The sequence below is a fragment of the Mesocricetus auratus genome, unplaced genomic scaffold (assembly GCF_017639785.1).
Source record: "Mesocricetus auratus isolate SY011 unplaced genomic scaffold, BCM_Maur_2.0 Super-Scaffold_100676, whole genome shotgun sequence".
Taxonomy (NCBI): Eukaryota; Metazoa; Chordata; class Mammalia; order Rodentia; family Cricetidae; genus Mesocricetus; species Mesocricetus auratus.
The window spans coordinates 120,822,719-120,848,967 of NW_024429266.1; the positions used below are offsets into that span (position 1 = coordinate 120,822,719).

The 26,249-nt window shown below is 41.0% G+C and overlaps 1 protein-coding gene and 1 long non-coding RNA gene across 5 annotated transcripts in view; one reads left to right on the forward strand and one right to left on the reverse strand.

The window, feature by feature from the left end:
• Pde1c (phosphodiesterase 1C) overlaps positions 1-26,249 on the forward strand; it is a 459,933-nt gene that overhangs the window by 322,161 nt on the left and 111,523 nt on the right. The gene's annotated exons all lie outside the window — the stretch shown is intronic.
• On the reverse strand, positions 2,397-7,187 carry LOC121136855. The gene is made up of 4 exons (XR_005874016.1): positions 7,038-7,187; positions 6,617-6,928; positions 2,886-3,009; positions 2,397-2,436 (listed from the first exon to the last, which is right to left on the reverse strand). It is a non-coding gene; the product is annotated as an uncharacterized LOC121136855 (long non-coding RNA).

The following is a 26,249-nucleotide window of genomic DNA, read 5'->3' on the forward strand; positions in this document are numbered from 1 at the left end:
GGAATGAAGCCCGAGAAGGGCAAGAAAACCATGTCATCACATAAGGGGCAAAAAGCCCTCCTAGGAATCATGGCAGTTTCCAGTATGTGGTCTTCCCCCTCTCCAGGAAAGGAGAAGTTTTATGTTGCCATCTTCAGTCTCTCAGCTTGGATTTCACAGGCAGTATATATATGTTGTTCATGGGGACTGTGTGTGTGTGTGAGTGAGTGAGTGTGTGTGTGTGTGTGTGTGTGTGTGTGTGTGTGTGTGTGTGTAAGCACAAAGAGGCAGATGGTTCTGAAGTCTGGCACAGAGTTGGACCTTCCTGCTGAACATATGTCCTCAGAATAATGCAGACTGCTCAGGATTGAACCATATACAGGCAGAACTAACCAACCAGAAATCAAAAGAAAATGCAAGGGCATTTTTTGACCAAATGGTGGTGAAATTTCAGGTTGGATACTTTCTGTTTGTTTTTAAAGTACAGTTCTGTATTTTTTTGTTCTGTAATGTTTTGAAATTTAAAAAATTTCATTATCCTTTTTTATGAAAAGCAATTAGATATTACCTGTTACATAGGTAGGAAAGATAACTGGCACACACGGGAGTTTGTGGGGTGCCTTAGAACACAGTGGTCTTTAGACTGTATCTAATGATTGTTTTCTGCTTTTGTACATTGGCTTCTTGGGTGTGGAACACTGGCTGTTTATTGTTTTGGGTGACACTGAGGAAACAGAGCCAGACAGGTTTGTGTCCCAATGGCAGTATTGAGTCAACCATACACAATTGTCTATCTGTGCTATTCAGTCATTTTATATCATCTCAGTGTGAAACCATTTGCTGTCTGCATTTTGACTTGTATTAGAAAACCCCCTAAAGCACATTCATTGGATAATTTTTAAAACTTGTAAAATATCTCAGAACCATGGTCAGAAGCTTATCAGGCACCAATATTATAGATGGTGCATCAGGTGGATGCTGACTGTACGGTGTCAGGATTAGAGAACAAAACCATTACGTTCCACATAATAGGCCAAGACAGAAGGGAAGATAGTAAAACTTCAGCTGACCCTAACTGATATTTATACAGCACCTTCTACGTAAAATCTTGGAAAGTGTTGGCAAGCCTTAGTTTTCATCTCCCTGTGAAAGTGATAGTAAGGATTCAGTACATTTGCTTAAAAGTCATACTTATTAATGCTGGTGCTACACTACTTAAAAAATAATATTCACAACTACAGCTAGAGTCATTTAGTCTGTTTTGCCTTGAAGCCATTGAGAGCCAGCTCAGTCCAATGGCTGCCACCATTGCCATATTCATTCTGACACAGGGTGCTGGGTGCTCACTTCTGCCTGCAGTCTGCTAAGGTCTCATCAGCCTGTGGAGGGACAAGGAATCGCATCAAAGGAATTGACATTTTCTTGCCATGTATACCCACTGACATATTAGCACTGCCTTCCTGCATCCAAATGCAGTCTTTTCAAAGTCCTGTGGTTTTCCTATCTGAATCTTCTCTGATGTTGGAAGCATTCTGATACCATGACCAGCACCTTGTCATATTAAGAAACATTATTTCTCTTGCCTCATCTGGAGTCCCGCTGTGTTTCCCTGAAGCCTTTAAGCTGAAGTCACCAGTGTCCTATTCATATGTGGGAAGCCTTCCTCTCATTGCACATGCTGGTGCCTAAGACAACCTTGAGAGAAACTCCTGTGACCTCTAACATCTGCTCCTCTTCTCTGGGCCTCAAGGCTTATGTAAGATACTGCTAGAGAGAATCAATTTCTCTTCATACTCATCCCTGTCCCCAGGGCTTTTCTCTTTTGTTTTTTTCTTTTTTATTAAACTGATCATCCCAGAGAAACAGGCGTTTGCCGATAATCTCCCTCTGCCCATACTATGCTATTGTAAATAGGTCTGGAATGAATTAAGAACCATATAACATATCACCATTCATAAATATGAGAACTCCACGTTTGTTGGAGAACATTTCTGTCTCACACTGTAGAAGACATGGGCCAAATTGTGAGCTAGAATTTATAGGCTGGATGAGAGGAAAATGAAGCAGACTGAACAAGATGGCACTTGGAGATAGTAGGTAAGTAAAGCACAGCAGTCTTTTATTGGTTTTTTCTGTATATCATGTCATATATTTATCAATTTTGTACTTTTGCAAAACCAGATATATAACTGCATACACAATGGAAATTCACACATTGACTTACATACTTGACTTAATTCTGTTTTCAACATTATATTATTGTCCCCCCAACACAAACACAGTCCAAGATGGGTGACAGAGCACCATGGCCAAGGCAATTTATAAAAGAAAGATTTAATGTTGGGGCTCACAGTTTTAGAGGGTAGAGTCCATGTCAGTCATGGCAGGGAGCATGACAACATTCAGGCAGGCACGGTGCTGGAGCAGTAACTGAGAGCTTGTATCTAATTTATAAATCTAATTTATAAAAGAAAACAGTCGGAACAGTGCTATCAGTCACAATCAAGTTAAATGGCTTCCAAATAAACAGTCAACAACAATACACAACAAATACACATGTGATAAATTTTGCAAATTTGAAGCTGGGTATTCATATATTTAAGGTAAGTTATCAACATGCTTCTATCCAGATCCTTAAGCATTATTTACAGGGAATGAGAGCTGAGGAGTGGAGAGCCTGGATAGCTCCAGAGAGTGGACTAGGAGTTGCTGGCTGGCCAACAATTATGCAAGAGGCTCCTGGGTGTGAGGAGAGAGTTGTGTAGCCTCAATTTAAGTAGATGTCATAGTAAGACTCAATGATGTGTTGAATTTTTAAGCACAGTTTTAATTTAAATTCATTTCCCCACATCTTGCTGCTCAGCAGAGGATCATTTAATTTTGAAATTGAATGAAGTCACACTCACCAAAGCACATAATCTCTCCTTATGGGTAGTAGAATTCAAGTCAGATCTGCATTTGTTCAGTCATGGAAAACATCTCTCTGAGGTTGGCAACTATGACTGGAATTATTTCCATATTTCTCAAGATCTGTTGAGTATCAAGAGAATTCCTTTATCTGTATAAATCCAACTCAGAGTAAAGGCTTGGTGTAGTGGTCCTTTCTGGAAAGTCTTATTTGACTGCTTTTCAATTAACATAGTCAGTATTACCTGCTCCATGGACCTAACCAGTGTACGTGCTGAGGCCATCCTGACCCCAGATGGTTTTCTGTTTGTCCACCCCCCACACCACCTTAAGATAAGCACTTCTGTGTGGGAGGGGCTGCATCAGATTCAGTCCTTCCCTCTGAGCAGCCAGTGCCCATCCTGTAATAAGTAGTTATTAAGTAATCAAGCCAGAGAGTAACTAATGGTTATTCCTGGGTTTTCCCTGCTAGGGAAGGAAATGTGACCGGCCAGGCAACCAGATGTGCCAATTCTGTGGCCCTTCCATGCAGTACCTGCCAGAACAAGGCTGCAATATAGAAATGCTGGTTTCTAAGGTCTTTACATCACAGGAAGCAAGAGACCCAGGAGAAAGCGAGTCTAGCAACTGCTCTGAAGAGCCACACCCTGGGGTCTCATTAAAATGGAAAGAGAACAAGGACAAAAGTAAATTCTTCCTGAGAGAACCATAACAGTATCTTGAAGAATTTATAAAGTGAATGTGATTAAGATCCAATGTACAAAATTCTCTAAGAATTAAAAAAAATTAAATGGTGAAAATAGTTTGATCAAAGGTGAAAACTCATTGAATAGTTCTACAAAAGAGGGGCCAAAGTAGAAGATGGATATTCAGACACAAATGTAAAGTTAGCATGTTAAAGTCAATATATGACACATGTGGATTTAGTATGTCAAACCTGACCTGACTTGCGGGTCCAGGGGCTTCACTCAGGGCCAAATGGAGAAGGTGCTCTAATATCAACCGGGCAAAAAGAACAGAATCAAGGATCTGAGGAATCAAGGTCTGGAAACAGCAGGGATCTGTTAAACCTCCCACCACAGCCCTGACAGTGAGGAAGTAGAGTCACCAGAGCTAGAGATGGGTCTTTGCCTCAAGAGAGGACCATCCTACCTACTACTGCCATCCCATTTACAGGGCTGGGGATGGGCAATTCCTGCTACTGAGATGTCCTCCTCTTACCAGCCTGGACTTCTGTCTGCAACAGATACTTAACAGGAATCTGGAGAGCCAAAGAAATAGGTGATCCTGGAGTCCCCTAGGGATGGGGGGCGTGAAAGAAGAGGCTAGGATGTCAGAGTATCCATCACAGACTCCCAGCCTTCTTCTGCAAGTTCACCTCATACCTCTTGACAAGAGAGTCCTAAAAATAGTAACTTCAGAGTGGACTTCAGTCAAGGGGCCAGAAATAACTTCAATTAAGCTGTTGTCTGACCCCTGGGACTGTCACTCCATTTTCCAGGAAAACACATACAGGGGCAATCTGCAACGTCTCAAGAAGACCTCAGGGTCCCTTATGCAGTCTGCAGATGCACAGAGGACCACTACATGAATTTCCAAGCAGGAGGCTGAGTTGGTGAGGATAGCCCAGGCAAGAGAGGACAAAGTGACTTGGAGGCAAGTCGTGCTGAACCATACCCAGATCACCTCTCTACTCACCATCCTTCCCTAATCTTCCTTCTCCTTTTTTTGTCTCCTTCTATGCTTTTATCTCTAGTCTTTTCCTCCCTCTATTTCTTCCTTGTAAACAACCAGAAGCATGTCTGCTTTTCCCACCATCCCCTTCCCTCCCCCTTTCCTATTTCATTATGAATCATGAACTTGAAATCAGGACTGATTCAAGGGCTGGATCCAACAGTCTGTACACAATACTATTTACACAATACTAGTATGTGAAGGCTGGAGAGATGGCTCAGCAGTACATGCTGTTTTTACAGTGGATTTGAGCTCACTTCTCATAGGGCAGCTCACAACATGACTCCAGAGTATCCAATCCCTTCTTCTGGCCTCTATAGGCATTACACTCACGAATGCATACCTACCCACACACACTGTACTCTAAAAATTTTATTATTATAAGTTGCTTTGCAAGGATAAACCTTATGTAGTTACAAAACTAACTTAACATTCTCTGGGTTTATGTGTGTGATTCTGTCAAATTGACACAAATGATAGACACCTGGAAAGAGGGAGCCTCAACAGAGGCATTGCCTCCATCAGGTTAGCTCATGATCTTGTTGGGGTTTTTAAGTGGCATAAAAGGGGCCTGACTGCTGCAAGTGGGGCTATCCCTCTGCAGGTTGACCTGGGCTGCGTAGGAGAGTTAACTGAGCAATCTAGGGGAAGTGAGGCAGTATGAGTCATTTTCCCATGCCTTCTGATTCAATTTCTGCCTTGAGTTCCTGCCTTGGCTTCCAACCCCCCACCCCTGACCCCGTTGTTTTTAGTTAGAGTTTTATCATAACAGAGAATATACTAGGACAATGTGTGTGTGTGTGTGTGTGTGTGTGTGTGTGTGTGTGTGTGTATGAGAGTGGGGGGAGACTATGTGTCTGTGTCTGTGACTGTGTGTCTGTAACTGTGACTGTGTGTCTGAGCTTGCACATGTACAGTGTGGAAGCAGGACATCAGTCTCAGGTGTTATTTCTTAGGAGCCAGTCAGTCAACTTGATTTTGGATAAAGGGCCTGACTCTGGCTCTGAAGTTATTAACTAACTCAGGCTCCCCAGTGAGCCTAGATCCACCCATCTCCTTTCCCAGTACAAGTTCACAGCCCCATTCCCAATTCTTGTTTTATTCGTTTCTTCTACCTTTTTAACATGAGTCTTGTGGATCAAGCTCAGGTTACTATACTTACACACTGAGCCGTTTACCAACTAATCTCTCCGTCCAGTCTCCAGTGTTTCGGACAATCAGTGGAACAGAAAAGACTGAAAGATAATGCTCTTGACTAAGGAGTATGGCTCAGTGGTAGAGCTCATGCTCAGCATGTATGAAACCCTGGGTTCAATCACTAGCACTGAAGAATTAATGTGGCTTTCCAAGTGATCTATATTCCACTTCCTGTAACCTGTAAATGCTACTCCCCCATGTAACCTATGAATATTACCCCCCCCATGTAACCACCTCCCATGCATCTTAAAAGATATCTGGAGGTGGGATGACCATCCTGGATTATGTGTATGGGTCCAGCATAATCTCAAGGATTCTTGGAAGAGAGTTACAAGAGTATGAGGCACACAGGGCATTAGAGGATTCTCCAGTGGCTTGCTGACTACACCATGTGAGAAACAAGGAATGAAGATGGACAGTAACAAATGGATAAAGTTCATCAGGGGGCAAGCTGCACACAAATCTAAATGTGATTTTGGCCGGGGGTGAAAATCTGTTTGCAGATCATTTTCTAGACTTCTAATACCAAGGCCTCATGAAATGTTGGAAACACACAGCAATCTTGCTATGCAGGTTTTGTTAAATCCCTTGGAAATTGAAACACCTGGAGGTGGCAGGCAGACTCAAGATACCTGTGTGAATATTAGTCGCTGTAACTATATTAATATGTAGACATTAAATCAGAATTTAAATCATCTTTACATGCTAAGTCTTTAAGGTCTATGTTTCCTCAAATTAAACATGATTTACAAAAATTAGTTACTTCCTATATTACTCATCCTGGGTATTTTATACTCACTTCTTTTCCTGTGACTTGCCTGGAAACTGCTGACTGTTAGGCTCTTGGTCATCAGAACAGAGGAGAGCTGACAGCCATGGTACCTCCTTTCTGATGGCTGAATGAGAGTGAAGAAGATGGGGTCTGTTAGGGAGCTCCTTGCCAGCACACTGGTGATGTGTATGGCCTTCCCTCCACGCTCAGGCTCAGGTGAGTGTAGTTCTTCACATCTCCTGATGTGGACACTGGTACCTGTGTCCCATGACCAGGCAGCACTGGTGTGTCCTGCTTCTTCTTTTTGTCTGTGGCTGGTCCTCAGTCTCTCAGCAAGGCCTATGAATATTTTGACACACTTTTATGAAAATAACACATTACGCCAAGACCTGTAAGCATGAGAACTCTCAACATAGGGCTTATACATCTAAATTTAGGGTCAGTCTACCTGGGTTGGAAGCCTGGCTTTGCCATGTTTTGGCTTAGTGACCATGGACACAATACTTTACTGCCTGTGTGTCTGTGACATCAAGAGCAGCATAGTGATGCTTTCTGTCTCTTGTGGGTGAGGAGTGGATGAGTTAATATATATAAAACACTGGAGCAGCACCTAGCATATCTGTATAAAACAGCAATATATTGAATTGTTTATTTGTTATGACCTCTGTTTTTATTCCATTTTACAAAAGTAAATCATAATTGGAGTCTAGTGTATGTAGCTGATTGTAATAGCTGTGTTTTAATGCACCCCTAAAAGTATGCTGAAAACTTAATCCCCAGTCTAACAATAGTTAAATACTAGGGCCCAGGTCCTAGTATTTAGGTTATTAGGGTTCCTACTTTGAGAGTGGTTTGTTTCTGATTGTAAAGAGTATTTTTAAAAGATAGTTCTTAGTGGATGTCAGTTTGGAAGTCTGGTTAATCTATGGGGCATCTGGTAGTGGATCAGTATTTATCCCTAGTACATGCATGGACTTTGGGAGCCCAGTCCACATAGAGGGATACTCTTTCAGCCTAGACACATGGGGAAGGGTCTAGGCCTTGCTCCAAATGATATGACAGACTTTGAAGATCCCCCATGGAAGGCCTCACCATCCCTGGGGAGCAGAAAGGTGATAAGCAGAGGAGGAGGGGAGAGAGAGGGAACTGGGATTGACATCTAAAACAAGCTTGTTTCTAATTTAAATAAAAAAGGAGAAAAAAGAAATCAGTTTATAGTTTGAGTTTTGAAATGCATGTATCCTCATGTTACAATCACACTTGCCAAAACATGAGCATTTTCTAGAAAATTTCCCTTGGGTTTATTTCCAAGCCAATTCCAACTGTCATAAAAGATGAGCTTGCCTATTTGGAGTGATTAAAAAGATAGACTTATTTTAGAAAAAATTAGTTCTATTATTCTTTTTAATTGAAAATAGATTCTTCTCTCATACAATACATTCTGACCACAGTTTACCTTCCATCCACTCTTCTCATCTCCCCACCTGTCTCCCCTATCCATCTCCCATTCCCCCATCTCCCTTCAGAAAAAAGCAAGCCTCTAAGAGACAACAACCAAACACACAATACAAAATACAATAATATAAGGCACAAAAGTCTTTACACTGAAGCTGGGCGAGGCAACCCAACAGGAGGAAAAGAGTACCAAGAGCAGGCAAAAGAGTCAGAGACACACCTACTCCCACAGTTAGGAGTTCCCCAAAGACACCAAGCTAACAGCAATACCATATATGCAGAGAATCTGGTACAGACCCATGCATATCCTGTGCTTGCTTCAGTTTCTGTGATCCCATATGTGCCCTGCTTAGCTGATTTATTGGGTCATGTACTCCTTGTGTCCTCCCTCCCCTCTGACTCCTACAGTCTTTCCTCTCTCTCTTCTGTGGCATTTCCTAAGCTTTGAAGGGAGGTACTTCATTCAAATTTCCAATTTAGACTCTTTGCACATAATGTCTGGCTGTGGGGTTTCTGCATCTACTCCCATCTACTGCTGGAGGAAGCCTCTCTGAAGGCAACTGGGCAAGGCAACAGTATGAGTATTACAAAGTATCATTAGAAATTATTTCATTGATTCTTTTTAAGACCAGTTGTATTTTGTTCTACCCTAGGTCTCTGGGCTATCCAGTCTCTGGTTCATGACCATCCAAGCAATGTCAGGCATGGGACACTCCTCTCTTGGAGTGTACCTCAAGTTAAATCAGATAGTAATTGTCTGTTCCCACAATTTTACACTACCATTACCCCAGCCTAGCTTGCAGGCAGAATAAATTGCAGGTCAAAAGGTTTTGTGGCTGGGTTAGTGTCCATCCTTCTCTTTCAGAAGCCTGCTTTTGGTAGGATGCCCATTTTTACTATGTTAATCCTGACAATCCACAAGCATGGAAGATCTTTCCATCTTCTGATACCTTCTTCAGTTTCTTTCTTCAAAAACTTCATGGTTTTGTACTACAAGTTTTTCACTGGTTTGGATAGAGTTGCCTCAAGATTTTTTATATTACTGGAGGCTATTGTGAAAAGTGTTGTTTTCCTGATTTCTTCTAAGTTCATTTGTCATTTTTGTATAGGAGAGCTATTTTCTTTTTTGTTAATCTTGTATCCAACCACTTTGAAAGTGTTTATCAGATACAGGAGTTCCCTGGTGGAATTGTTAGAATAACTTAAGTGTACTACCATGTCCTCAGCAAACAATAATACCTTTACTTCTTTATTTCCAATCTGTATCCCCTTGATCTTCTTCAAGTTGTCTTATTGCCTGACCTAATACTTAAAGTACTATACTGATTACATATGGAGAGAGTGGACAGCCTTGTCTTGTACCTGATTGTAGTCTAATTGCTTTGAGTTTCTCTCCATTTAATTTGGTGCTGGCTATGGGCTTGCTGTAAGTTGCCTTTATTATGTTTGGGTGTGTTCTTTGTATCCCTAATCACTCCAGGACTTTTATCTAAGGGTTTTGTCAAAGGTATTTTCTGCATCTAATGAGATGATCATGTTTTTATTTTCTTCTTTCAGTTTTCTTATATGTTGGATCAGATTTATTATCATATACTGGAGCATTCCTTCGTCTCTGGGATGAAATCTACTTGAACATGGTGAATGATCTTTTTGATGTATTCTTGGATTCAATTTACAATTATTTTTTAGTATTTTTGCATCTTTGTTAATGAGGAAAATTGGTCTGTAATTTTAATTCTTTCTTGAGTCTTTATGTGGTTTGGGCCTTAGGGTAACTGGATTCATGAAACGAATTGGGTAATGTTCCCAATTCTATTTTGTGGAATAATTTGAGGAGTATTGGTGTTAACTCTTTGAAAGTCTGATAGAATTCTGTAAAAAAATACAAACAACAACAAAACTGTCTTGCCCTGTGCTTATTTTTAGTTGGGGGACTTTCAAAGACTGCTTTTATTTCCTTAGGGGCTGTAGTTCTACTTAAATTGTTTACCTAATCTTGATTTAACTTTGGTAAATGGCACTTATTGAGAAAATTATCCATTTCTTTTAAATTTTCCAATTTGTTGGAGTACAGGTTTTTAAAATATGTACTTATGGTTCTCTGGATTTCCTCAGTGTCTGTTGTTGTTTCTACCTTTTCATTTCTGATTTTGTCAATTTGGATATTCTCTTTCTTTAACTTATTTTGGGTAAGGGTTTGTCAATCTTGTTGATTTTCTTTAAGAACCAATTCTTTGTTTCATTGAATTTTTGTATTATTCTTTATTTCTATTTTATTGATTTTTAGCCCTGAGTTTTATTATTTCCTCCCATCTATTCCTCCTAGGTGTGCTTACTTCTTTTTGTTCTAGAGCTTTCAGGTGTGTTGTTAAGTTGCTAGTATGAGATCTCTCCATTTTCTTATATAGGTACTTAGTGTCATGGACTTTGCTCTTAGCACTGCTTTGTGTCCCCTAAATTTGGGTATGTTTTGTATTCATTGAATTGAATTCTAGAGTCTTTGATTTCTTTATTTCTCTCTTGACTCAGTTTTCATTCAGTAGAGGGTTGTTCAGCTTTCATGAGTTTGTAGGCTTTCTGCTGTTGTTGAAATCCAACTTTAGTCCATAATAGTCTGATAGGCTACATGGAGTTATTTAATTTTCTTGCATCTGTTGAGACTTGCTTTGTGACTGAGAATGTAGTCAATTTTGGAGAAAGTTACCTGAAGTACTGAGAAGAAGGTATATTCTTTTTGTGTTTGGGTCAATGTCCTGTAAATATATGTGAGTTCCATTTGGTTTTTAATTTCTGTTAGCTCTCGTATTTCTGTGTAGAAATATTCTTTCTTTGTTTATATGTTTAGTGTTTTGATTATTATGTAGGGAGGGGACCTTCTTTTCTGGTCTAATCTATTTGGTGTTTTGTATGCTTCATGGACCTTTATAGGTCTCTCCTTAAGGTTAGAAAATTTTTCTTCTATGATTCTGTTGAAAATATTTTCTGTGTCTTTGAACTGGGATTCTTCTCTTTCTTCCATTCCTATGATTTTTATGTTTGGTCTACTCACAGTGTCCCAGATTTCTGGATGTTTTATGTTAGGATTTTTTTTCTAGATTCAACATTTTCTGTGACTGATGTCTGATGCTTAGAATTCTCACTTCCATCTTTTGCATTTAGTTGGTGAAGCTTGCCTCTGTAGTTCTTCAAATTCCTGTTTTTTTTTTAAATAATTTCCAGAATTCCCTCAATTAGTGTTTTCTTTATTGATGCTATTTCAGTTTTCAGGCTTTGAACAGTTTTACTCATTTCCTTCAAATGTTTGTTTTTCTTGGCTTTCTTTAAGGTATTTATTTATTTCCTCCAATTGTCTGTGTTTTCTTGGCTTTTTTTGAGGGTTTTGTTCATGTCATCCAATTGACTGTCTCTTTTCTCCTGGATGTTTTTAAGGGGTTTATTCATTTCCTCTTTAAGGATTGCTATCATCTTCATGTAGTTTATTTTAGGATCTGATAGTTTTTGTTGTTGCTGTTTGTTTTCTTTTCTGCTACTTGCAGAGGAAGATATACCCACTTTAGTCATCTTCCTTCCCTATACAAGTGGTCAGGAGGCTCTGGTCTTCTGTGATATTCTTCAAGTTTCAGGCTAGTCTGCCTTCCTCACACTTTGAGAGCCTTCTTGTGACTGCTTCTTGTAATGCTACCAATTGTTCTTAAGAGGGAAGAAGACAAAGAAGAGTCTATGTAGCTTGAAACCAAGCAATCCTAATAATTTTCCCATACTATCCTAGAACCGAGCCCTCAGGGCTGTAGTTGTTGAACTTGACTTCACTGTAAACTTTACATTTTTGAAGAAATTCAATGACACAATTTCATGTTCAAATGGATCTATGAGGTAGTTAGGGATGGTGCTGTCCATGGTACATCTCCATACCATAAAGGAGGCCATAAGGATCCAGTGTCAGGAAATGGCTTCTGTTTAGTCATATGCATACAAGAGGATTAGCAGTGCAGGGTTTTAGAGTTAGGATTTAGAGATGGTGGTTTTTATCATGATCCTTTCCCGGTGGATTCTCTTGCATCATTCTGAAGGAAGGCAACTAAGGTATGTGTGTTGGCCACAGTTGCCATGAATGGAATAGTACAGACTAGAGGCTTACACAGAAGCTATCCATCTTTTAACAATTCCAGAAGCTCAAGGAGCCTTCACAATTGGTCTCTTCTGGAGTCCCTTTCCTTGGCTTGTGGGTATCTATCTATGCTCTTGCTTTCATGGCCATCTCTCTATGTTCTCAAGCTTCTGGTGTCTGAAAGCACTCTGGTCTTATTGGGATAAGATAGTCTGTACAATAACAACTTACTTGCAGTTTATCATTTCTTCAAAATATTTCTGAATACAGTCACATTCTGAAATACAGAGTGGGACTTTGACATAGGTATTCAGGGAGGGGGCATAATATATCTAATAATAGACACATACCTTGTACCTTTTGACAAAGACTGACTTGTTGGACATCATAGTCACCACTGAAGGGATGCTCTGTAAACAGAGCTGGTGGGGAGAATTTTGTTGGCTTTTGGTTTCCTTTGCCATGGAGTAATTCAACCCACTTTCACTTTGATCTTGTTTATCTTGGATGACAATGACAGGATGGTGTCACTGCTTCTTTCTTCGGAGACCTATGTGGTCACACAGATTCTTGTGGAAACTTCTCTTTAATGGGTGGCACTTATTCCACAGAGGAGTACTCTGTCATCTGGGGCAGAACTCTACAGCTATGTGGGAGTGTAGTACAGGGTTCAGGGCAGGAAGTGGTTAGGAGTTATATATCTGGCTGACACTGCAGTTGGGAATTAAGATGAGCAGAACATAATTATTGCAAACGGCAACTGCCAGGCTCTCGGAATGCATGCTTTGTGCCTACTGCCAGCCAGAGGCTTCTTGATCATGAGAAGTTGTATAGACTACCACTTTATGGCTCTACTCCAAAATGAGGGAATTTGCAATGACTCACTAGAAAATGGGGTTACTTGTGGTATTGCTTTAAATCATTGAAACTGTCTGCGCAGTCATGTGGAGCCACTGGGGCATATTACTCTGAATGTTCCATTGGAGGTGCCTAATCTTCAAAGGGCAGAACTGCACCAAAACACTAGCTATAAAAAGATCTGCAGAAAAGAAAAAAAGGGAAACACTGAAGCAAACAGGAATTTGAAAGACTAAAAGCACACAGCTCTCCCCTTTCGCATGATGTTTTCAGTCCCTTAAACTTGTCGAGTACAAATAAATGTCCATATAATTACTCTTCAACTTAGCAATTACATGCTTTTTCATGCCCCCAAGTACTGATTCGTAATTATACTTGGAATTGCTAGGGAAAAAATGAGACCCACTCAAGTGGCTTCAGTCAGACCTAAGTGAACAGAGTGGAACATGATGGCTTATGAAACGGCTCTGGTGGTATTCTCACAATGGCTGTTTGCAAATCTTGGGAGTTGGTGATAAACAGTTTTGAAAGAACTGTGAAAAGCTGAGCTATTGCTCTTTAAGGGAGTGCTATGGAGAATCTCTGTATGCTTTCATTCTCCTCAGAGTAATTCAGATCGACAGTTCTCGGAAAGAGAGGCTGGGTTGTAGTTTGTGCTCCTTTCAAGACTCAGTTTAGAGCAGTCTGAGTTGTTAGCAGTGGAGTGTTTGGAGGGAGGTGGAACACATTTCAAAATTGACAGCTTTGTGTTGACAGTGTTCCTCTTCTTTGTAATAAGAATGGTTACGCAGCTGTACTTGATCATAAACTGTCTTCGCCATTTAGGTTACCACTGTCAAGTGACTGCTTTATACAGCATGGCATTGGTGGCTGGGTCTCTGACTTACCAGCATGGGATTTGGGAATTTCAGTATCAGTCAATTGGAGACAGATTCCAGCCCAGATGGTTCAAAGGACTTTGAATGGACTGCTCATCAGCACAGGGGCAGGGTATAGTGATTGCCAAGGCTGTGGGGGGGCATCTAGAGGCTCCATCTAATAGAAAATAGTGTTGTTTTTACTCCTTAGGTACAGGAGTGGTGTTGGGCATTGACACTATGGGAAACCAGTGAGAGAAACGGTAAAGAGGAGTCTCTGACAGATGAACAGTTACTCCCACAACACCAATGCCAAAGGAAGAACAAAGCGCTGAATTCTATGTCCTTCTCTTGTGTCTCAGACCCATGGCGGATGGTGCTTCCCATTGGTCTTGTTCATCCCAAAGCCTTTTAATGGCAGAACCTTGGGAATCCATCCTTAGGAAGTAGTCTTAGCTCACACAACAGAGGAGAGAATACCCCAAGAAGAAACAGAATGGTATGGAGGCAGATGGAATCACCAAGAAGAAACAGAATGGGATGAAGGCAGATGGAATCACCAGTGCAGGTTGAAAAAAACAAACAGTACCTGAGTTATTGAATTCTGGCCAAGTGTACACTCTGAGCTCAGTGCCACATCCAAAGGTCTTAAACTGCCCTCAAACACTTAACTTAAGCTCAGAATGATTCAATGATTCATTCAGGGTCACACGGCCATGAAACATCAGAGCTGGTGTTTGGACACTGATATTATTGCCCCTAGTTTGGGTGTCTGCACCTTGTTTGTTATAACTATTGTAAGCATTTTTTCTTTTCTTTCAAAATAAAAAAGGTTGCAGAGCTACCCTAGGTCGCTGTGAATAGGACACTATGGAGTGCTGAGCAGAGATCTAGGTTATAAGAGATTCCCCATACTAACTCATTACCTTTGGCTTTCCATTCCTTATCTTTATCCTTTTCAGATCAAAACACAGAGGGCAGAGAAAGGAAAAAGTCCATCCCCATGTGGCTAGAATATTTCCTCCTCAATGGAGGAAGAGTGCTTCCAACATAATTTTCTGGTTCTGTCTGGATTCATTTGTGGGATATCAGTTCAGACCTGGTGATGTTGAAGGGGGTGTCTAAGAAGAAATCCAGTGAGGGATAAAGGGGCTTACATGCCAGCAAGGACAGATTCTCAAGGTGTTTTCTCAAAAGAAGAAACACTCATTTCATAGGGAAGGTGAAACTGCAGTCATTCTGAACTGAAGAGATGGGTTTTGTGTGGAAAGCAATTGAATAAATGAGCACTCAAGAATGAAGCAATCCTGGTCTTTTTTATTTCCTCACTTCTTAGAAAGACATATTGTTTAATAGAGCAGCAGTTGCAGAGATGTGTTGTCTATTCCCCCCCCAAGACTTTCATTTCTCTGAGTTAGTTGCATGTCAGTTAGTATATTGGGATATAGAGGTTGAACATAAAGGGATTAGACTAGCATTATATTAAACCATCTCTGTGTTTATATTATTTTTTATCTGCCAACTGCCAATGAAACCAGTGGTACAAACATATTTTGGTAGAGTATTTTCTACCACTTTCCCTCATTAGACACTTTTCCTATGACACGTAGCATAATAGTCATGTTGCATGACTTGATATTTACTATTTCTACAGATGCTAAGATATTTCATGTATACTCTAACTTCTATCTCCCCTCAGTTTTGCAAGCTCCCTCAGGTCAAGGTCAAATGTCACTGGATTCCCCCATAGCAGTCTTAAGTGTAATTCAACTTTAGACTGAGGCAGGATGTAGATGTTGACTAATATTTAGTGTATTCTGACACAGTTTGTTTTGGTTTTTACGAGACAGGGTATTGTTTTCGAGCCCAGCCTCCAACTCACAGAGATCCACCTGCCTCTGCCTCCCGAGTGCTGGGATTAAAGGCATGTGCCACCACCACCCGGCTGTATTCTGACACATTTTTACCTCTTCCTAGGAACCAATAGCAATGAATTAATAGTTACTCCTCATCTTCTCCATCATCAATCTTTTAATCTTTCCTAGAAGATGTCTTATCTTCTCAAACATAATAGGCTGCTGTCCAAATGACAGGGAACTCAGAAGAAATACACAAGCGAGTATGCAGTTTGCCAAAATGTGTCTAGATACAATTACATTAATAAGAATAAACTCAAAAGGTATGACAAGAGCTTCTGTCATTACTAGATGTTGGTTTTTTCCTGTTTGTTAATTAAATTAAAACATAGGGAAGCAGTTCAGGGAAAAATAAAAAAATAAAGTTTATTGACAAGAGGCACAGACTCTTCCAGCAGAAGGGCCATGGAGCTAAGACCACTGATTCTAAGGACTCTGCCTTTTTATATGATTTAGGTACCCTCCTGGTGACTCCTCTGTTGGTTCTAAGGTACCCACCTTTTTGGCACAGAAATTGTGCATCCTACATGTTACATGCTGATAGGGTATTCTGCATTGGGGAACAACTTCAGAAATGATTGCTAATTGGTTAAGGCTTTTTTTTTTACCAATCAGGATGGACCCTGACCTCACTCTTTGGTGTTATTTTTTAATATTTTTTATTATTCTAATTTTAAATAGCTTTTTTTACATGTCAATCCCAGTTCCCTCTCCCTCCCCTCCTCCCGCACCTCCCCACTATCCTCCCCATCCTCCCACCCTATTGCCAATTCCTTCCACATAGGGGATATCTAGAGTCTGTCATTTCACTCAGGGTAGGGTCCAGGCACTCCCGAAGAGTCCAGGCTGAGAGAGCATCCCTCTTTGTGTTATGGACACATGATGTCTGTTAGTATTCGAGGGATAAACACTGATCCACTGCTCAGGACCCCATAGGTTTCCCAGGCATCCTCACTGACTCTCACATTCAGGGGACCTGGATCAGTCCCATGCTGGCCTCCCAGCTGTCGGTCTGGGGTCCAAGAGCTCTCCCCTGTATAGATCAGCTGTCTCTGCTGGTTTTGCCAGCCCATTCTTTGCCAATTTGCTCATTGCTCCTCTCTCTCTGTCACTGGGTTCCTTGGGTTCAGTTCAGTATTTAACTGTGGGTGTTTGCCTCTGCTTCCATCAGTCACTGGATGAAGGCTCCAGGATAGTTATAGACATCAAGTTCATTATCAGGAAGGGGCATTCGAGGTGGCCTCTACATTTTTGCTTAGCTTGCCAATTGGTGTCATCCCTATAGATCACTAGAAGTCACAATGGTGCCTGATCTGTCTTCTAACCTATGATTTCCTCTTCCCCCTATCCTACCCCCCCACTCAACATTCCTGTTCCCCCATGACCTACTCTCTCTTCCTCTTCTCCCCCTCTCTATTTCCCAGCTCCCTCTTCCCCCCACCCCTCGCCATGTTCCCCGTCTTTTCAGAGGATCTTGACTTGTTTCTCTTCTCTTGGGTACCATGCATATCTTTTAGGTTCTTTCCTGTTTCCCAGACTCTGTGTCGGTGGAAGTGCAGACTGGCACTCTCCTGATCCATGTCTAAAATCCATATATGAGTGAGTACATACCATGTTTGTCTTTTTGTGACTGGGTTACCTCACTCAGGATGGTTTCTTCCAGTGCTATCCATTTACCTGCGAATTTCAAGATTCCATTGTTTTTTTTTTCTGCTGAATAATACTCCATTGTGTAAATGCACCACATTTTCGCTATCCACCGTTCAGTTGAAGGGCATCTAGGTTGCTTCCAGGTTCTGGCTATTACAAATAATGCTGCTATGAACATAGTGGAGCAGATGCCCTTGTTGTATGAATTTGCCTCTTTTGGATATATACCTAAGAGTGGAATTGCTGGGTCTTGTGGTAGATTGATTCCCAATTTCTGGGGAATCTCCATACTGATTTCCAAAGTAGGTGTACGAATTGGCACTCCCACCAGCAGTGGAGGAGTGTTCCCCTCTCTCCACATCCTCTCCAGCATAAATTGTCTTCTGTGATTTTGATTTTAGCCATTCTGACAGGAGTAAGATGGTATCTCAGAGTTGTTTTGATTTGCATTTCCCTGATGGCTAAGGATGTTGAGCACTTTCTTAAGTGTCTCTTGCCCATTTTAGCCTCCTCTATTGAGAATTCTCTGTTTAGTTCTGTACCCCACCTTTTAATTGGATCCTTTGGTGTTTTGGAGACTTGCTTCTTGAGTTCTTTGTAAATTTTGGAGATTAGCCCTCTGTCAGATGTGGGGTTAGTGAATATCTTTTCCCATTCTGTGGACTGCCTTTCTGTCTTGTTGACTGTGTCCTTTGCCTTACAGAAGCTTTTTACTTTCATGAGGTCCCATTTGTTAATTGTCTATCTCCGTGTCTGTGCCACTGGTGTTATGTTCAGGAAGTGGTCTCCTGTACCAACTTGTTGAAGAGTATCTCCCACTTTCTCTTCTAAAAGTTTCAGTGTGGCTGGATTTATGTTGAGATCTTTGATCCATTTGGACTTATGGATCTACCTGCAGTCTTCTGCATACCAGTACCCAGTTATGCCAGCACCATTTGTTGAAGATTTTTCCGTTGTATAGTTTTAGCTTCTTTGTCAAAAATCAAGTGTTCATAGGTGTGTGGGTTAAAATCAGGGTTTTCAATTCGGTTCCATTGGTCTACCTGCCTATTTTTGTGCCAATACCAAGCTGTTTTCAGGGCTATAGCTCTATAATAGAGCTTGAAGTCAGGTATGGTGATGCCTCCTGAAGTTCCTTTATTGTATAGGGTTGTTTTAGCTATCCTGGGCCTTTTATTTTCCATATAAAGTGGATTAATGTTCTTTCCAGGTCTGTGAAGAATTGTGCCAGAATTTTGATAGGGATTGCATTGAATCTGTAGACTGCTTTTGGCAAGATTGCCATTTTTATTATGTTGATCCTACCAACCCAAGAGCATGGGAGATCTTTCCATTTTCTGGTATCCTCTTTGGTTTCTTTCTTTAAAGACTCAATGTTCTTGATATACAGGTCTTTCACTTCCTTGGTTAACGTTATCCTCAGATATTTAATGGTGTTTATGGCTATTGTAAAGGGTGAGGTTTCTCTGATTTCTTTCTCAGTCATTTCATCGTCTGTATATAATAGGGCCACTGATTTTTTTGAGTTAACCTTGTATCCTGCCACATTGCTGAAGGTGTTTATCAGCTCTAGGAGTTCCCTTGTGGAGTTTTTTGGGTCACTTATATAAACTATCATACCATCTGAAAATAGTGAAAGCTTGACTTCTTCTTTTCTTATTTGTATCCCCTTGATCTCCTTTTGTTGTCTTATTGCTGTAGCTAGACCTTCAAGTATATATTGAAGAGATATGGAGAGAGTGGACAGCCTTGTCTTGGTCCTGATTTTAGAGGAATTGCGTTGAGTTTCTCTCCATTTAGTTTGATGTTAGCTGTTGGTTTACTGTATATTGCTTTTATTATATTCAGGTATGTTCCTGTTATTCCTGATCTCTCTTGGACCTTTATCATGAAGGGGTGCTGGATTTTGTCAAAGGCTTTTTCAGCATCTAGTGAGATGAGCATGTGGTTTTTCTTTCGCAGTTTGTTTATATGGTGGATTACATTGATAGATTTTCTAATGTTGAACCATCCTTCCTTTCCGGGATTGAACCACCCCTGTGAGGTAAGATGTGGTGGGGTGGCGTTTCTGTGCCCTCATTCGCTGCCCATTGTGGGTGCTGGTTCCACCAGGACACCAGCACCCCCCTTCCCGTTTCTCATGGTCTCTGATGAGAAGAGGCTTGAAAGGGGGTAAAACTGAGGCGCATTATGAAACCTGTGGCTTTGTGCTCTAGGTACTGGGTGGCAGAGAGAACCTCACTGGCATTTCCTTGCCCCACCTGCCCTAGCCCTTAGGTTGCCATGCATGTTAAGTGGCCTGCAGAGGCCAAGGCAGACATGCACATGGACAGGGCGCTGGGAGCTGTAACTGGGTCAAAGCCACCTTGAGGGTTAGGGAAAGAATGGAAAGGCAGGGTTTGCCCCACCATCCATGTTTTAACAGGCACTGTGCAGTCTCTATTTCCAGTCAGTGACAGACATGATGACAAAAGTGGTGAGCAAATTTATAAAAGGTGCCTAGCATTCAAATGGGATTATTGGCTTTTTTTCCCTCAGAATAATGGGATTGGAATATAGTGTAATATCACATATTCACTGAGACTACAAATATATTATATGCACTTATATGTACCTCATTTTAAAGTTATATTTCAATATCATGCTTATTTTTGCCAGATATTATCAGGTACTCAATTATGCATGTATATGTATACTATCTATTATATGTGATTCATAGTAATAGTATATGTAGGATATAAATAAAAATTATTTGGTTATGGATATAGTTATAGATATTTGGATTCATTTTCTCTTCTCTTTTACTACATGCTGACAATTTAAATTTTAGAACTTTATTCATTGCTTCATTAGGCCAAGTGGTTCAAGATTTTCAAAGGGAAGTGGCATTTTATGATTTAAGAGTGTCAGACACAAAGTGTCAGTTTGTTGGGTCAAATCAAAGAAGGTGATGATAAAATTGAGCCCATTAATCTAGCTCCTGGGAAATGTGTGAACAGGAGATACTCAAGGAACCAGGACTACATCATTGGTAGGAGAGAGAGAGAGAGACAGAGAGAGAGAGAGAGACAGAGACAGAGAGAGACAGAGACAGACAGACAGACAGACAGACAAAGAGAGAGAGAGAGACAGAGACAGATAGACAGAGACAGAGAGAGAGAGATTAAGTATTTGTAGTATTTTGGTTGTGTAGGTTGATATAATTTGGGGGAAAGTAGTTAGTTGCTCCAGTACTTGAACTCATTATGAGGATTTCTCATATATTCATTAAGTTTTATTTTAAAAAGTCCTAAAAAGAACACTTTTGAATGTCTATGTTTGCCAGGCAGTGTGGTGGGCGCTCTGTAGACACTCTCATATTGAAGGACACTGTGGTGGGCACTCTACAGATAATCTCAATATTGACGGCCACTGCAGTATTCAACTCTGCAAATGCACTCAGTATTGAAAGAGGTACAAGGTAGATAAACCAAAGTTGGTACTCAGATTTCAAAAGGCGTCTTTGCAAAAGCCTTGGTTCTAAGAATTCTGTAACCAGAGTGTTCTGAACTGCTTGTGTAAGCTGCTCATCTAAAAGCACCAGTTTGTAGACAGACCTCTAGGAATATTTTGACTGTACAAGGTTAGATGCACCCCATCTGAAGTCAGTGTTTATAAAGGATAAACTATGTCTGAATATGGTGCGGTTTTTGAAGGAGGCAACTGTGAGTGTTAGAGGATCATCAGGGTAAACTGAGCCCTGAAAATGACACAGAGGTCTGTCTGTTTTGCTTGGTTATAGCGTGAGTGCCAGACAATTTGACTTGTAAATGTTTGGAAAAAAATTAGTTCAGTGTTAGTTTGAAACAGTTTTAAACCAGAAATATTGTCATATATTTAAGCTGTAGAATGCCCTAGTGACTAGAAAGCCAGCTGCTTGCTGGCAGGTCCAGCATCCAGCGAATGACACACTGGGTTCAGCAGCTAGAACAGGGCTTTATATAGTACCCAACAGTTTTCCACGATCACCTAGTCTTTGAATGGCAACTTGTTAAAAATAACCAAGTGTGACACATCCTGGTTCCTTCTGCAGGGCTTGCTACAGATGTCATTTTCTGTGTGCCCTTCCTCGGCCCTACCCTCACACACAGCAACCAAGGCCACTTATGGAAGCAAATTGCAGGAAACATACATTTGCTAAATGAAGACATAGTAAATAAATAGACTCACAGTATCCAAGAGATAGATGCAGTAATTAAAACAAAAAAGCATATAGATTCATCCCAGAGTTCTACCAGACCTTTACAGTGTAAATTCTATTCCTTAAATTACTCCATAAAACTGAAGGGTTTTGTACTAATAGTGAAGTGGAGTGGACATATTTTAATTTGGTCATTGATTCTATCATCTTTGGAAAACACATGAGTTTAGTTTTAGTTAGAGGTTTTACTTTGTTTTTAAATCTGAATTTTACTACCTTTGGTCACTGCCAGAAATATGAACAAGAGGGTTAAGTAGAAGAATCACCAAAGAGCAAACTAAGGTCGTATACAAGCTGTCATTGTGACAGAGGAGAGTGTGGTACTTACTCATTACAGAGAGTCCATTGCATCTTCTAGTCAACAAACTTGAACTCCTGTAACTTGTCTCAATCAGGTGAGAGGATCAAATAGCACATTGTACAAGAAAGGAACATTTATATTCACTCACAGAAGTTAATTTTATTTGTAAATCTTTGGCTGAGCATATTTTAACATGCTTTGAAACATACTCTAAATGTCTATTTAAAAATTAAAAATATTTCTTCTTTTACAATTGCCTCCTGAAATAGAATTTATGACCCTCATCTTAAATGAGCAAAGAGAAAGCACATGTACAGGGTATTCTCATGCAAATCTACTGAGCCTTCAATTTCTTTCTGTCAAAATGACATTTGAGTAGATCCTATCTGGTCGTGGCCCTTCAGTAAGTTGGACATCAGGGTAGAGTGGTGCAGTTATGTCTTCAAAGTGGGGCATTTTTGTTTTAAGGTGATTGATTAGTATCCTTCATAATGTCCCACTGCATTTTGGACCCAAGAAAAACACATGCCTTTGAACCTTCTCCCTGGGTTTTGTCTCCTGAAGGCAAAACTGTCTTATTTATCAGACTGCTTCATGGCATGGTGGGGTTTTAGTATTTCATTTTGATTAGCTTAACAGTAAGGGAAAGTCTCCAGTCCTGTTTCCCTGTTTACTAAGAGCATCTAATGAAATGGACACCAACAGATCAGCTTGATGAATCATATGTGACAAAGCAGCAGGCTCACAAGGTTCCACACAACACAATCCAAAATTATTGCCAAGACAGGCGCCTCATGCTTCATCAGTGACAGCTGCTTCCACATAAATCTTTGATCTACTTGTGAGATGAGCGCCTCGGATGAGCTTCCTTCTCACCAAATCAGCAGGGGGCTGCTGCCAAGGGTACAAATTGAAGCTGTGAGGAGCAATTCCCCCAAAACTTCCCATCACTCAGTAACATACTCTCCCACACCCGACCTGAGGTCCAAGGTGAAATCTCAAAGCAGAGTTACATAGTTTTCTTTTCAAAGGTGGAGACCGGGGCTTGATGATATGAACAGTGTGCCCAAGGTTATGTAGAACTAGCACCCAGCCTTGTTTATACACAGTACTCCTCATGTCTGTTCCCATCCCCTCCATCAAATAGTCAAGACTTGGACTCTAAGTCAAGTGGTGACACATATTTGAGCAAGGAACACGTGGATGATAATTTCAGCAGCTCAGAGGCCCAGTTCTTGTTATTCTCCACAGAATATAATGTACAAGACTAGCTCAGACAACTGACTTCTTATTGCTAGAGGGGTAGAACCACCAAAAGAGATCTAAATTAAAAGACTGCGTCATGAAAGCAAAAGTAAGCCAGGACTGGAGAGGTGGTTCAGGTGGGGCTGGAGAGGTGGCTCAGTGTTCAAGAACACTAACTTCTCTTCCAAAGGTTCCAGGTTCAATTCCCAGCACCCACACGGCCGCTAACAGCTAAAACTGTCGGTAACTCCACTTCCATGGAATCCAACACCATCATCACACAGACATACATGCAGGCAAAACAACAATAGATTATTTTTAAAAATCTAAACCAATGAAACTGGATTAGTTAGGCGTGAGGTTAGCCATCATATCGGAGATTTTATTCCTTCTCTCCTGGGAAAAACTTCTGTGGTGACTACTTTTGAGTTTTCAAGTTGACGGGACTTAGAATCATCTAGGAGACCTGGGTGTGTCTGTGAGGAGGGTTAACTGACATGGAATGGCCGGCCCATCCTGAATATGGGCTGCACCATTCTATAGACCAGAATCTGGAACACAAAGGAGGAATGGAGCTGATCACAGAACTTCATCAGTCAGCTTCCTGACTCACAATTGTAGGTAAAACAGGAGCATTGGAAACAGAGGCTGGGACATTAACTCTACTACTCACTGTTACAGTTGTGCGGGAGCACGGTTAGTCTCACTGGTCTCGTCTCCCCTCCCTAACCCATAGGCTTGCTTAGATGATTTATGGAATAATGAAGGCACTCCGCCCAGTGGCCAGGATGCTGTTAGCACTGGTGGCCTGTATTTTATTTTATGTTCCAAGTTGTTTCTGATTCTATAGCAGCTGGGGCAAGTGAGGCTTTACGTTGATTTCTCTTTGTGGCAGATCAAAGGAAGGAAGGATGAGGCCTGATAACCGAGCCTCCTTCCCAGGGTGGGGAGCAAGTGGGACAGTCACCCAGTGATGGGGTGATCTTGGTCACTCACACAGGGCTGAGGCTGAGATGACTCAGAAGAGGAAGAAGAGCCTTAGTTAGGGATAAGGTCAAGGAAGGTTAAAGAATTCCATCATGGACAAGACCTATGAGGCAATGCTGAGCAAAGGAAGAGCCTGTCAGCACACAGTCAGCCACAACAATGGCGGTTTATTGGCTCTCTCCAGCTGTGGATACCTTGAGGTAGCTATGGACCCTGAGGCTTGTTCTGGGTGTGTGTTGGTTCAGCACTGCTCCATTCACACAGGCAGGTTCAAATCTTTAAATGGGAGCTTTCATTTTCTTAGTAACTTGTAAAAGGATATATTGAGTACTTGATTAATTAAAATTACCAAAATAAAGCAGGTGAAATAGCCAAAGAACAGACTGTGCTAAAATGTTCTTTGATAGTGAGACTGAAAAAAAAACTAGCCTTTATGTTTCATAGAAGCTGAGAAGTTACCCTTGGGGATGTTTAAAACTTCCACATTTCACTGGGCCAGGTCTTTGAACAGCCAGGATATTCAAACACTAGCTAATCAGGTAAAACAAAAAAAAGTCAAAAACCCACTAAGAAATTACCAGTTGTCTGGGTACCCACTAAGAAAATTAATTATCACTTGTTTGAGATACCAGATTATGATTTTTTGGAAGCTTCATGTGCCTCATTGTGTAGCTCTTTATGGAGATCTGGTTCCTGTGAGTGGTAACTTCAAATGCCTCTCTGATTCCCAATTCCCAGGACTGCTGAACAGTTAACCTTCACAGATCTGGGTGCATGTAGAGGGCGAGTCATTTCCAAGTGACACTAATAAAAACGGTAACCACAATGTAAACTAAATGTTTGGTTTTGTTTCTTTGATGGATGGTGGTACTGTAAATATCAGTGATTAAGAATGTTTTGCTGCTCTTGCAGAAGACTCAAAGTTGACTCCTAACTCCTACACCAGGCAGCTCACAACCACCTGTATTTCAGGTTTCAGGGGATCCATTACCCTCTACTTGACTACACACACATTTGGATAGACACATAGAAGCACACATATATAATACAAAGTAATAAAAAATGTTTAAAATGCTTGAAAATTGCTTTTCTTTGGACTTGCAATCATATTTTCTAAACCTCTTACCAAAGGTAAGCATACCAAAGTTTGTCCTTTATAGTTTCTTTTCCAGGTTGTCAATCAACTATGATACCTGTGCTCACTGGATAAGAGGGTTCCAATTATTCAAGTCCCAACTACATGAAGTGATTCAGAAGGGAGGTGTAGGGACTCAGGCATTATACTAACCCCGCCCCCTAATCACGGCGGCAGCATGCAGAGTGATGCACATTGAAGCCCGACTACTTCACCGCTGCCACGTCACTCCTCACAGGACTCAGGGTGCGCGTACAACGTCCCCTTCATAAGCTCCACAACTACCCGCTCCCTCTCTCTCTCTCAGCTCTGCACGGGTTGGTTATCTCTCACTCCCCCTTTCCGTCCCTGTCTACCAATAAAACTCCAAGTGGGACTGTTGACTCACGGGGTTGGTGTCTCCTTACTGGGTAAACTTAGACATTTTAACAACAGGAGGGGCTACTCAAAACTGATATCCCTAGAAAAGCCAGGAGTAATTTTTCAGAAATTTAGTGTTTGAAAAGATGCCAAATGCTTTCCTGGTGAGCAGGATTATTAAGAACTCAATAGAGAAGTTGAGGTTGAGGATTAGCAGGTGCCATCAGAGGGCAGCAACCAGTACCTGGGCCTCCTGGCTGGCCTGGCAAGCGCTGGGTTAGCCTTTCAGACTCTGAAACAGTTCTCAGAGTAGAGTTGAACTTCTTAGTTGCACATCTCATTTTTACCCACCACCTGTGCATTTTTAGTGCATATTTTTAGCATTGCAGTTTGAGTGGCCTTTCTCAGAGGAATCTACCAGTCTCTAGACTCAGTCTTTTCCTAAGACATGCGGAACTCTACAGCTGTGTCGTGCCTCTGTACCTCCTACCAATGATTTAATTCTGCTAGGTGGTGGGTCAGTATTTTGAGTGAATGCAGAAATGGCA